Raw genomic sequence first — 14847 nt, forward strand, 5'->3', positions numbered from 1 at the left:
CGACTCACAACCTGAAATTTTATTATATTCTGCAGCATCGAGCGCACAGTGAAGCATATTAATAGCCGAAGCGTGATTTTGAAGCTTCTTGAGATCATCCTCTGTCCATTTGGCCTCAGCTTTTACAACTGTTTGGCCAGCCACAACTTCGACAGGTACAAATGGGCCTTGCACTATAGATAGCCAGGCACTCATATTTGTAGCCTGAATGAAATTTTTCATCCTATTCTTCCAGAAGGTATAGTTAGACCCGAAGAATAGGGGAGGCTGAGTGATGGACAACCCCTCAGGCAATATTTGAGTTGTTTGGTTTCCTGGGAGAAACCGAGTACTGTTTTCGCCCATAGTGGGGATCAGCTCAAGGTTGTTAAACCTTTTACAGTGAGCTTTTAGGCTCTGATACCACTTGTTGGTCCCTTATAACGTTACAAGTATAGTTCCAAGAGGGGGGTTAGGAACTATTTAAACTTTTTAAAACTTAGGGCATACTTCTTTTCTTAAGAGAAAAGGTTTTAACAGCGGCGCTGAGTAAACAGCAAGATACTGGCTTAGTCAACTGGTGACTAGGTCAGTTTCTTGACTTGAGTCAGGAGATAGCACTTAGAGTCTATTCCTGAGCTCAGATGTTTGATGCGCACAACTCAGCATGACCTCTTTACTTGGTCAGTTTTTGGTTATTTAAGCAAGCAATATATATAAGGAGTTTAAGGTAAGAAATACGTTACTCAGCAGATTTATCCAGGTTCGGCTTCTAAGCCTACGTCCTATCCCCGGAACACGTTCCGAGCTTTCGAATCCTCTACTGAGCTCTTTAAAGGTAGAGCCTCAAACCTTTTACAATCTTAGTAACTGAGTATAACAAGAGTACCTTCCTCTATACCTCTACTCAATCCTAATCTCTCGCTGAGTACTATAACCGAGTACTCAGCCTCTCCTTTCTAATCTCTAAAAATGATAAGTGTTTGTCCTAAACAATGATTGCTAAGACACCTTAGATGATTGAATAATCACTCTAGACTTTTACACAAAAGATATGAAATATAGTGTAAGATTGCTTTGCTTTTTGCTTGCAGAACTTGGGTAGAAATTTGATCAGCGTAATGGCTTGATCAAGTTCTGTGTTGAATGAAGTTTCTGATGGCACTATTTATAGAGACGTCTTGAGGCATCGGTCATTTCGAATTTCGAAATAACTGTTGGAGGGAAACGGCTTCCTGTCGTTGTCATCCTGACTTGCTCAGAGCTCTCGGCCAATCAGATTTGAGTATCTTTTGTCCTCGGTCAGCTTTTTGTCAGCTCGGCAGAGTGTCTCTCCATTTATGGTAATGTCAACTAGACAGCATACTGTGTCATCTGAACTTTACCCAAAGTAGAAACACTTTGTCTGGAAGTTTTCCTCAGCCAGCTGCTGTCTTGTACGCTTTGTCGAATCAACTCAGCAGCTTTGTTCTGAAGTTGTTCCCTGAAGGTCTTCTAGATCCTTCTTCCGCTGAGTTGCGTTTTGTCCACAACGACAACGTTTTGACATTCACGGGCCGAGTTGTCTTGAACAGTTTGACTTGGGCTTTGACTCTTGTATTGAGCTTGGGCCTTTTAATCCTTATGTCTTATAAGCAATTTTTAACTCAACATTGAACAAACACATTAGTAGAATAAATCAAAGCATTTAAACTTAGTGTGTTTAGAATATGTTTTTAATTATACTTAAACAATTTTGTCAAATCAAAATTATGTGGAAAGGTGTTTCAACACGAACGACATCACTTTGGTATACACAATGTCGAATTGTGTTGCTTCTATCATGTTATCCCTTCCCTCATTTACGCTTCTCCTCCACCCCTGTGCTCACTTCCTTATTCTCTTCCAAAACCCTCCAGAATGCACTGTCGTCCTCGATCCTCCCGCCTAAGATAGTTTTCCCACTGAGTGCAAATTAGTATACAATTTCAAAAAATAATATGATCTAGAACCTTTGGTCATCGCAATCGCAAACCCTGCGATACCGAATATTTGTTTGCTCGGTTTGCAATATTACTCCCTAATAATGTTGAAGCTTTTTGGATATCTGCAGGGTGGTTCTCAGCACATGCGCTCATGACTACTATGTCATTGATATTATTTTACTTATATGTTCTGCAAACATCTTATTGACTAAGGTTGTTATGTTTTCCAAGCGTTTTTAAGCTTGATGGGCTTTACCTTTTAGTAGAATGTTCCATTGTGTGTAATGAATGGTGTTTTCTCATCATCTTCTTGGTGCATGGGGATTTGGTGGTATCACGATATGCATCTGATGGCGGATAGGACCTCATGTCATGTCATTTGGTCGATGATTTGATCTATATTAGTAAGAGAGTACATTCCATGGGGCGTGTGATCCAACTTCACGATGTTTGACTTCTTCTAGAAAATTTGACATGCGTTGGGATGGGTCGCGGTGTAAACTCTGATGTCAAAGTTAATATTTTGAGGATATCAATCGAACGTCTATGATAAGCTCATAATGAAAAGAGAGAGTTACCTCTTTTTATAGCTTTATAGTTGTGACTGTTTGTGAAAATGTTGTTCTTCTCTTGGGTTTGGCGATGAAGTGACCTTAGCGGTTTAGGTCGTGCACCCGCTTTCTTGGTTTGCTTTTCTAAAGCGAAATGGGCGTAAAGGGAAAATGGGTCCGAAACATTTAGTAACATTTGCCTCTTGATATATATGAAATGTTGGTATTTATCTTTGTGTTGGGTATACATCCCAAGTCCCACATTGGAAAGATATAAGGGAGTTGCATAGTTTATAAAGAAGTTCACCAACTACATTAGTATGAGGCCTTTTGGGAAGGAGCCCAAAAACAAATCCGTGCGGGCTGGGCCCAAAGCGGACAATATCATACTAATGGTGGAGTTGTTGGTGAACTCGTGGGCCTAACAATTGGTATCGGAGCCGATGGTTCGGCTTGGGAGAACATGCATGAGATCTAAGGAGATGTGGGAGGCTCTCAGTGTGATCCCGCGATGGGAAATCTGTGCTTGGTGCCTTGTGTCGAAAGTCTTCCTGATATTGTGGTGGTCAGACGGCGTGTTTCGCGGGTTGGCGGCGGTACAAGATGATTAGACAGATTATCGCTAAAGGGGAGGCTTTGTGGTCCTTGGTCTGAGGGGAGGATTGTTGGGTATACATCCCAAGTCCCACATTGGAAAGATACAAGAGAATTGCATAGTTTATAAAGAAGTTCACCAACTACATTAGTATGAGGCCTTTTGGGAAGGAGCCCAAAAACAAATCCGTGCGGGCTTGGCCCAAAGCGGATAATATCATACTAATGGTGGAGCTATTGGTGAACTCGTGGGCCCAACACTTTGAATATATTATTTAGTAATATTTATCCCTCAGCTATTAAAATTTGTGAAATATCAACTAATGTGAATGATAAATTAACCGTTACATTAAACTATTAATAGTTCCACTATATTTAAGGGATTGTGTTTGTTTAAGGTAGATTAAAATTTTATTTGAACTTTTAACTTATTATTCATATTAGTTCAGATTTCACCACTTTTGATAAGTTAGAAAGTAAATATTAATATATAATTGACAACAGACAATGATATTTTAGATAAATGTTACAAAATAATAAATCAAGCAATAAAAACTAATATAACAACAATAATAAAGTCTGAGTCCCGAAATGATTTGGGATCGGTTAACATGAACCATCATATAAACCCATACAATCAAGTCGTGTAAGTGACATAAATTCTCTCCCTCCACTCTGTCCTATCCACTACCATATTCTTCTCAATCCCTAATAAACTCATATCACTCTCGATCAAGTTTGCTTAGGTCTTCCCCTACCCCTCATCACTACAACCGTTTGCCACTCTTCAGTCTTCCTAACCGACGCATCAAGCGCTATTTGTCTTACATGGCCAAACCACTTTAATCGGTTTTTCCTCATTTTATTCTCAATAGATGTAACCCCTATTTTTGTCCTAATTATTTCATTACTCACCCGATCCTTTCTCGTATGACCACACATCCATCTCAACATACGCATCTCCGCCACCGACATCTTATGAATGTGATAGTGTTTCACTGCCCAACACTCCGTACCATATAACAATGCTGGTCTGATTGTCGTACGGTAGAATTTTCCTTCCAATCTATTAGGCATACTGGGGTCACAAAGAAAACCGTAGCACTCTTCCACTTCGCCCAACCAGATTTTAAAAAACTAATATTTAAAAAAAAAAATCAAGAGGTGAATATTATTTTCAGTCCCAAAACAAATTACCTCACACATACTGCCGACGAAGCAAGAATGTTTTTTTTGTCCAAATAAACATATATAACCTTTTGAATTTAGAATGTGTTGACTAGAGTTTTATTTTAAACAAAGTCAAATTTTCCTCTAATCACCTAATCAATCACCGACCCTTGATTTAATATTGGAAATTTCTGACTAGGACAACGATTCAATTATAGCGGGACCGAAAATCGAAACTGCAGTTTGAACCAAACCGATTGAATTCGGTTTTTCAGTTCATTTTTTTTAGATTTCAGTTCCCTGTCGGGATTATTTTTTTGGTACATTTTGGTATTCAGTTCGGTTTGATTCAGTTTTGATAAAAAATGTAAAAAAATCGAACCGCACCGAATTACACTTATTGTATATTATTTTATATATATACACATATATTTAAATTTACAAGTATAATTTTGTTTATGGTTGTTGAGATAATAAGCTAATATAAATATATTTTGAAAGTATTTCAAAAAATTTATTGTTAAGGTAAATTTAGTGATGAAATATAGTGATTTTTATTTATTTTTTTATTTTTTAATTAAATCTGGTTTGTTTAGTTTAAAACCGAACCAAACTGAAATATTTTGGTTTTATATGTTATTCGGTTCGGTGTCAGTGTGAATTATTTTGGTAATTACAACAGTCAATTTTTTAAGTTCGGTTCAGTTCTGAACCGATGCACACCCCTAATCAAAAGTTAATGAGTTTAATCGGTTGACTGAGATTAGTTAAACCGGATGTTGTTATATATATAATACTAAGTAAAATTTTTGATTATATTATAAAAATAAATTAACTTTTAAATAATATTTATCAAAATTATCTTTCAAAACAAATATTTATCCAAATATAAAAAAACACTAAATAATATTTTAAAATTTAATGTATAAGTATTAATATAATATGTGTAATAATCATTTAATGGCCTAAGTTTAATCATATATATATATACTCTCTTTTTTTTAACTAAGAGTGTGTTTGGTTACTTACTTTTCATCTCGTGTTTGTCTTTTCATTTTAAAATGTAGAGTTTTAGGTGTTTGGTTAGACATCTCATATTTGCATTTTAGAGCTGAAAAGTGGCTTTTTACAAAAGCAGAGAATCTCTGCTTTTTGTAAAAGTATCCTTTTCGAAAAGCAAATAGCAAACAGGAACGGTAAACAGCAAACAGGAACAGTAAACAGTAAGTAACCAATCGAATCCTAAATATGAGTGAAATATTGAACTGGTTTGCAATTAATTCGATCGGTTCAAATAGTTCAATCCAATTTGCTAGACATTTAAAAACCAAACATCAACCGAATAAAAAACCTGATCGATTTGCAACCGAACTGGCCGGTCCGTTTTTCACAATAATAATTATAATTCATAATTAAACTTTTCTTCTTTTTACAACTCGGTCCTTTTTTAATCATCTTTTTCAACGTCGGCGTATCTTACCTCGCCCACCATTAATGAACTTGCCAGATGGTCATGAATATTTAAAATCCATGAAAAATATATTAACTTCATAAAAAAAATAAAATTAATACTTTTAACTAAGCAAAGTGGAGAGATTCATATATGAAAAGAATAATGGAAAATGCTTTCATACTAGATTTCAGTAAATGCCTCATATTTTCTTAAGTGGAGTGATATTTAACTACACTAAAACTTGGTCATTCACTATATAATTATACAGTTGGTTGAGTTGACACCACAAAATGGATTAATCTAACCCATTTAGTACATCCATTGAGACAATCTATTTATATATGAGTTACATGGATTGACTTATTTATTTCAATTAAAAATTGAAAAAAAATACGTAAAAGAATAAAAACAGAAAAAACTTTGTAATTCTAGTAGAAATTAACATGGATGGCGCAGTGTTTCAGGTAGAAAATACAGTGGATGAGGAGCGATGGTCAAGGATGAGAATGAGCAATTTATGGCAGGAGCAATGCACAAGATAGACGGAGCACACGATGCACGAATGGTGGAAGTATATTCACTGAGGGAAAACCTGAAATAGGCTGAGGAACAGAATATTGAGGCAGCACATTAGAGACAGATGCGAAGGAGATAGTAGATAAGGTGAATATGGAGGTACTAGACATTTCATTATTTGAAGACTTGATAGGGGATTGCAAAGTAATTATGCAAAACAATGCACTTTCGGTATTATTTGTACCTAGGCGAGCGAATAGAGCAACTCATTATGTATTCCCATGCTAGTATTTTTTCATTCTTTAATTTGGCGAATTGGTTATCAGTTGTTATTCTTGAGAATATTAATGCCTCGTTAATTTAAAGTCTGAATATTGATTCAAAAAAAAAAACTTTAAAATTCTAGATTCTAAAACTCTTGAAAATTTTGAAATTCCAGTATTTTTTAGAATTTCATAAAATATTGAAATTCTAAAAATCTGGAATTTTAGAATCCTAAAATTTTGGAATTTTAGAATTCTAAAATTTCAGAAAATACTGGGTTAACTCAACCCATCTATTTTATGGGCTAAATGGATTGAGTTATGACCCTTTTGACACCTCTTTTACATTGTTTTACTTAAGTTTTTTTTTTTTCATTTTTTCTACCTTTATTTGTGGTATGTCTTCCTGTTGTGTTTTTTTCATGAAAACACAAAAACATTTTATCTATCATGAAATCATTGCTGGAAAAAACGATTATAAAGTTGACTTTGGATAAGTACTTCTCGTTTGGAGCAAAAACAGCTTCAAGCATTATCAACTATAGCTCCATCATAATATATGACAAAAGATTCGACATTCAAATACATTATACAAAATAACATAAACTTCAGGTTTTACGTGGCGGTTAATTCTTGTAAAGTTATTTTTATAGAAATTTATTTTCGGAAAAAAATTTATACAAACCTGATAAAATTGAACTTCAAAATTATGATTAATGACATAATAAATTCAGTTCAATTGATGAAAAATAAATCAACTATTAAATGAAATTAACATTTAATTGTAATTTTGAATTCTATCAATTTTACAAAAATGTGTAGAGAACTTTATATCTAGACATTCATTTTGTAAAAAGCAAAATACCATTAGTTTTTTTAACAGAGAAACGGTGGAATTTACCTAAAACCATGAAATAGCATCTATAACCGCTTCTGGTTTTGGTGGACCACATAATCAACCTAAGAAACCGACTTAAACACAACTCAAAAGTGAAGGGTATCCATTTATAATACGATATGATTTACAAAAACAACCTGCCTCACACAATGGTTAAGAAGAATAAAATAGGTCTAAAACATTTAGCAACATTTACCTCCTGACATATCTGAAATGTTGGTATTTGTCTTTGAATCTATTATTCAATAACATTTATCTCACACCTATTAATTTTGTAAAATGTGAACCAATGTAAATGACAAATTAACAGTTACGTTAAACTATTAATAGTTCTGTTATATTTAATTGATCGTGTTTACTTAAGATAGATTGAAGTTTTATTATAACTTTTAACATATCATTCACATTAGTTGAGATTTCACCATTTTTTATAAGTCAAAAAGTAAATATTACTAAATAATATATCACAGTACAAAGATATTTTAGATAAATTACATAGTAAATGTTACAAAAATCAAGCAATAAAAACTACTCTTTCTGTTAATATATGTCTTTTTTGAGACTTTTTTTTTTGTTCTATAATATATGTCATTTTGATTCAATCCATGCACATTGATTGCTTGTTTATCAAATATACCTCTATTTAACCTGTCTTTTTACTTTGCAAATAGATAAAAATAATTAGTGGATGCAATTAATAAAGGGTAACAAAGTACTTTAAATTAATTGCTTTTTCTAATTATTGTACATTAATCTTAAAAGACATGTATTATAAAACGGATATAAACAGCTGAATATTATTTTCAGTCCCAAAACAAATTACCTCCACACATGCTGCTGACAAAGCAAGAATGATTTTTTTGTCCAAATAAACATATATAACTTTATGAATTTAGAAGTGGGCGACTATATACCGCACTAAAATTCCGGTTCACCGCCCTGTATTGACCTTTTTACCCTTCTCATTATTTCAAATATAAGTTTTGAAAATTCCAAATCCTCTCAACTTATTTTCCATTCTAAAAAAAACCGACCAAAAACGAGATGGCACGAAGAGGAGGCATCGGCAAAGGATACATGGGTATTACGGTAAGTATTTCCATAAAAAAAATTATCAAAATCGTGAGTAATCGGGCCGAAATTCGGGATTAAAATCCCAGAATTTGGCCTAGGCGGGCGACACGCTCCATCTCCACCTACGGTGGAACGCATGAACTATGCGTTCCACCGTAGGTGGAGATGGAGCGTGTCGAGCGATCCACCCTATGGTGGATCGCACGGCGCACGCGCTCCATCGTAAGGTGGAACACGCGGCGCATGCGCTCCACCATGGGGTGGGTCGCTCGTCGTACGCGTTCCACTTAAGGTGGAACGCGTACAACGCATGCGCTCCACCTTATGGTGGAGCGCATGCGCCACCCGTTTGGCCTAAGGGCCAAACGTTTGCGGCGCACTGGTCGGTCCTAAGGCCGACTGGTGCGCCGCACCCGTTTGGACCATAGGGCAGGTGGTGTAAACCACCCGCCCAGGCCAAAAAGGGGCAAATTTTGAATCTGAAATTTACAGCGGCACGCTTTACTTTTACTTTTCCTAATTGCAGGATCTTCATCATTTTTCACAACACCTCTATATCGTTCACCCCGTGAACAGCGCAACAACTTCTGTTTTCCCCCATTTTTGTGCGAAGATATTACAAGCTCAAACCCATTCTGAATAGCTATCTTTTTTGCCCAATCAATAGCATCCTGACTGGAGGGGAAAACGGTATCCGTTATAAAACGCGAACTATAATCAATGTTATCGGGGTTCCAATCTTCTATCGGTACCTGAATATACGAAAAATTTACATTAAAATTATAAAAAAAATACTTCGGGGCTATTTCTTCCGTTCGAAATTAATTCGGGGCAATTTCTGCCCATTTTTGCCTGAACGGGCAGGCTACCCGTTCCACCATAGGTGAAAACGGGCAGCGCGTACTGCCCGTTCCATAGGTGAAACGGGTGGCGCGTACCACCCGTTCCATGGGTGGAGCGGGTGGCGCGTACCACCCGTTCCATGGGTGGAGCGGGTGGCGATTACCACCCGTTCCTTAGGCCGAACGGGTAGTTCATCCGTTCGGCCTAAGGAACGGATGGTATTCGCCACCCGCCCAGGCAAAAATCGAATAAAAATAAAATAAAAAAATGCTAAATAACGTTTTTAATTCTCGTAATATTACATCGTGTTCGAACTCATTGTCTTCGGGAATGTTTTGATCCATTTTTTTCAAATCCGGGATTTGTGCTCGGGAGAGAAAACTAGAGAGAGTTTTGAAGGTTTTAGGGGAAAAAAAGTGGCAAGGGTATAATGGTCAAAACAATGCGGTGAACCGGAAATTAGGGGCGGTATTTAGCAATACCCATTTAGAATGGGTTGACTAGAGTTGTTTTATTTTAAACAAATCATATTTCCATTCCTCTAATCACCTAATCAATAACCGACCTTGATTTAATATTAGAAATTTCTGACTAGGACAACGATTCAATTATAATCACAACTAGAACGAAATCCTCGTATTGCTTCGGAAAATTTAAAAAATATTTGTTTAAACATATATTGTAGATAAAATAAATTTGTACTTTTTTTTTAAATAGTTTCTTCTCATAATCATCACTATAATCATCAGTCTTTATATCTTCGAATGTACTCTTTATATATATATGTGATTTTTAGTAGGGTTGGGCGCGGATCCTGGAGATACTGGACCGGATCGAATATCCGAGGAAAAAACTCCGGAATTGGACCAGACTGTTGACTTTTTTTGGAGAACCGAACTGGATTGAACCGTTGACTTTTTGTTAAAGAACTGGACTGAACTGGACCGAAATTTATCCAGGACCGGACCGATAACCGGATTGAATTGGATTGGATTGGACCGAACTGAAATAACCGAAAGTTTAGCAATAATAAATTTATATTTCATACATTAACTTTATATAAAGAGAAATATTATATAATATATAGTTATATATTTTGTTAGGTTTGGTAAACTAATTACAATAATATAAATTTATAATTTATTAATAAGGTATAACATTATTATATAGTCATAAAAATTATCCCGATTAATTCCCGTTTATAAAATGAAATAAAAAAAAATATTTACCTAAAATGTAGACATGAAGAATCAAACACCTAACCAAATGGAACATTGTTAATCACCTTAACCATCTAAACCAATTCTACTTCTTGTTAACCATTTAATTAAGTAACAAATATTAGAAGTTTTAAATATTAAAATTTTTAAACATTTTATGAAATAGAATCTCGTGCTTCTTTTACCTATTCTCTCTGTTTCGATTTTTTTCTAGGGTTCTATCTCCTCCACTGCACTCCATCGCCGCTACCACCTCGCACACCGCTGCTACCACCACCTCGCACGCCGCCATCTCCACCTTGCACACCGCCACCTCCACCTTTTACCGATCTAAACTCTGATAAGTTTTCTAAACTCTGAACTTTTATATTTCAATTTCTAAACTCTGTGTTGTGTACATGGTGTAGATTTGAAGTTTTATATGTTCTGTGTTATATTTGAAGTTTTATATGTTAGGGTATTAGATATAGTTCTTAATTAATTCACAGAAGCTTCCTCTCATGGAAAATCAATTAGGAAAATTTTCTTCACCTGATTTTTCACCCATGGAAAATTTTCTAGATAGCCACTCCCACCTTTCCCATCTTATCACCTCTTGTTCAATCGGGTATTATAGGGTCTTATAGCTACAAAAGCTTTGCTTAATCTACCAAGGGAGGACAACATCAATCTATGACTGAGATACCGACATTGATGAATTGAACCTATAGAAATGCAGCTATCTTTACCTACCCCATCCGCCCTTAGTCAGATAACCAAGAATCAAAGAAATTTGATCATCCAAATCTTCAGTGAATAATTAGAAAGTGGACAACTTTTCTATTAAAAGCAGATTGTTGATCATTTGTTAAGAATTCATAATTGTCAATGACATTTTGTTCTTCAAGTGATTGTGAAATATTACTGAAGAAAAGAATAGAGATTACAATAAATATCATGAAAATCCTCATAAGAGATACCATTTTTTATGTGTTTATATTATGTTGAAATAATGGGAATGGAGAAAATGGATGCTAATGAGTTGGTGGTACAAGTCATAAAGATTATTATTGCATTGTTAGATGAGTATATAATGTAAAATGTGAATCTTGGAGCACATTCTTCTAGTTTGGATGAAACGGATGATGACATTGATGATTATTTTTTTAATATTGATAAAGATATGTCAACTGAGGGAGAATGGGAAAGATATATCAATGAGGCACCTGAAAAATATGTAATTGAGTTTGACCTTCTATTGTGATGGAATGTTAATGCTATGTGATATCCTACTTTATCCAAAGTTGTAAAAGATGTTTTTGCAATTTAATGCTCAACTGTGGCTTCTGAATCTATGTTTAGCACAAGTGGTAGAACTTTGGATCAATTTAGGAGTTCTTTAACTCCTGCTACAACTGCGGTTTTGATTTGTTGTCAAGATTGATTGAAAACTTCAACTCAAGCTTTCAAGCATGGAGAAGAAGTTGAAGATCTTGATGCTATTGAAGAAGGTAATATTTACTTACCAATTATATTTCATAGTTTTATTTTAATTAAATGTTTATAAATACTAACTACATATAAATGTTATTTAATTTGTAGAAATTAGTTCTGATCCTGAAATTGCATCATCTCTTTTATCCATATTTTAATTGGATATCTAAGGTTTTTTTAACCGAATCAAATGCACTTTGGTAAGCATATTTTTTTTCCTTTTACTTTTTATTAGTGTGTTGATTAATTTTATTGAAGTGAAAGCTAATTAATTTAACATTTGTTGATCCACTAATATGATAAATTTTATATGTTTAGGTTGATGTTTGGCTTTTACTGCATTTGCTTTGGAAAACAAGGAATTTGTTGTGTTAAGAAGATTCAATTACAAATTGGGATGATGATTAGAGAGATTTTGCTAATGAAGTGTTGTCTTTTTTTGAATTAAAGGTTGTTTGTTTTTATGGATTTGTTATTTTGTAACTTTGATTTTGTGGGGTTTTTTAGCCTTTTTGTCTACCGTAACTTTTAATACTTTGATTTTGTGGGTTTTTTTAGCCTTATTGTCTATTGTAACTTTTAATGAATATTGTTTACTTCCTAAAAAAATATCATTTATTTCAAGATAAATAATAAAATTTTGTAAATTAAATTTTTAATTTATTTTTTAGGACTTAAACTATTAGATATTTATCCGAATCACCGAAAAATTATATTGGATTGGACCGGAACCGAATCTCCGAATCCCCGAACTGGACTGGACCGAAATTTTGGGGCAATTCAATTCTGGAGATTTATTCTTTCAATCCAATCCTGGAGATTTTCTTTTATTAATCTCCGAATTTCAATCCAATACTGGAGATTCATGAATTCCCGACTTGGACCGAACTGTGCCCAGCCCTAATTTTTAGTGTATTTTTTCATATGTTTGTTTTCTAATGAAAAACATATCAAGATCCTGAAACCAAAACTAAAAAACAATTATTCGAGTTGAAGAAGTTAGAATTCGATTCAGTGTGAAGAAAAAGTTGCAAGGACTCTAGAAAAAGCGTATGAAGTATCTATATCAAGATTGCAGACACTGTAGAAAAAACTCTTACAATATGTTGAGATTGAAAATAGAACTCACCATTTAGAAAAGCACGGAACCGGAATAGGGGAGAAACATCTTATTATTGTCTGACAGGGAAGAGGGGGGAGAAAGAGAAGTTTGGACGGGTAAATTACACTCATGGCCACCGAACTTTACTCATTTAACATTATGGTCATTGAACTTCAATTATTAACAGTATGACCACTGAACTTTACACTTTTAAACACGGTGGACACTCAACGCCTCAAAACAAAGGCTCACTTTGTCAAAAACAAAGTAAGCATAAATAAACTTTTCGATTATATTGTAAAAATAAATTAACTTTTCAAAACAAATATTTATCCAAATATAAAAAAGACAATAAATAATATTTAAAATTTTAATGTTTAAGTATTTTTTTTTTGGTAAGAAGGGAAGAGAAAAAAACAAACAAAAAAACCTAACCCGGGATCAGTCTAGGAAGACTGACCCCAATCCTATCCTCAAGAAGAGAAGGTAACAGAAAAGAAGGAGGAACGGAAAGGGTAGAAACACCTAACATCCCCTCATGCCCAGCAGCTGCTAAGCGATCCGCCACGCGGTTTTGCTCCCTATAAATATGGGAGAAGGAAAGAGAATCGAAGGCAGAACGAAGCCTCAAGATGGCTTTAATGAGATTCTGACTTTTAAGTTTATAAATTTTAATGTTTAAGTATTAATATAATATATAAATTTATAATGTTTTTTTAAGTTTATAAATTTATATTGTTGGTAACTAACAGTCACAACTTAAAAGTTACTTAATGGTAATAGATGTGTAATAATAATCACTGAGTTCTTATCTTTTATTACTTAATTTCAGTATCAATCAGTTTAGTTTACTTCAATAATTTATTATTACTTATTACAATTATAATTATTTATTATTATTATTAGAACCATTATTATTTTTGTAAAATTATTATTTTAATTATTACTATTTTTAAAAGATTATTTTATTATTTTATATTCAATAAAATTCAGTTAAATTCAATAAAAAGAACAAGGTATAATTACTAATCTGACTCAATCAAGGACCCCAATTTACATATCTAACCCACCTTACCTCAAAGTTATCAAATTAGACACTTTCACCCTTTTTGGACAAAACTAACCTTAGTTCTATTCCATGAATCGATCGATCTTCTTCTTCTTCTTCTTCTTCTTCTTCCTCCTCCTCCTCCTCCGCTTCATCCGCTTCTTGTTGTTGTTGTTGTTGTTCTTCTTCTTCTTCTCCGTTTCAACTTTTTCTTCGGTTCATCTTCTTCAATTTAAGATACCAATCGTTAACGATTTTTGAGATTTTTGACATATTATGTTCAATTTCCCGTACAAATGGTATATTTTTTGCTTATACGCTTGCTTTTCTCGTTGGTTTTGCCTCTTTCTTCATCTTTAATGGTGCCGTTTTAATTTCCTCTATTTTCCATAATTTTTTCCATTTTCATCCATTGTTGTCGCATTTGTGACGAAATTGTCGCATTTCGTCATAAATGCGACAAGTACTGTCGCATTTCGTCACAAATGCGACAAGAACTGTCGCATTTCGTCGCAAATGCGACAAGAACTGTCGCATTTGTCAATGCGACAACTCTTGTCGCATTTGCGACGAAATACGACAGTTCTTGTCGTATTTGCGACGAAATGCGACAGTTCTTGGCGCATTGACGAAATACGACAATTTCGTCACAAATGCGACAACAATGGATGAAAATGGAAAACAATTATGGAAAATAGA

The sequence above is a fragment of the Euphorbia lathyris genome, chromosome 9, assembly GCF_963576675.1.
Source record: "Euphorbia lathyris chromosome 9, ddEupLath1.1, whole genome shotgun sequence".
NCBI lineage: Eukaryota > Viridiplantae > Streptophyta > Magnoliopsida > Malpighiales > Euphorbiaceae > Euphorbia > Euphorbia lathyris.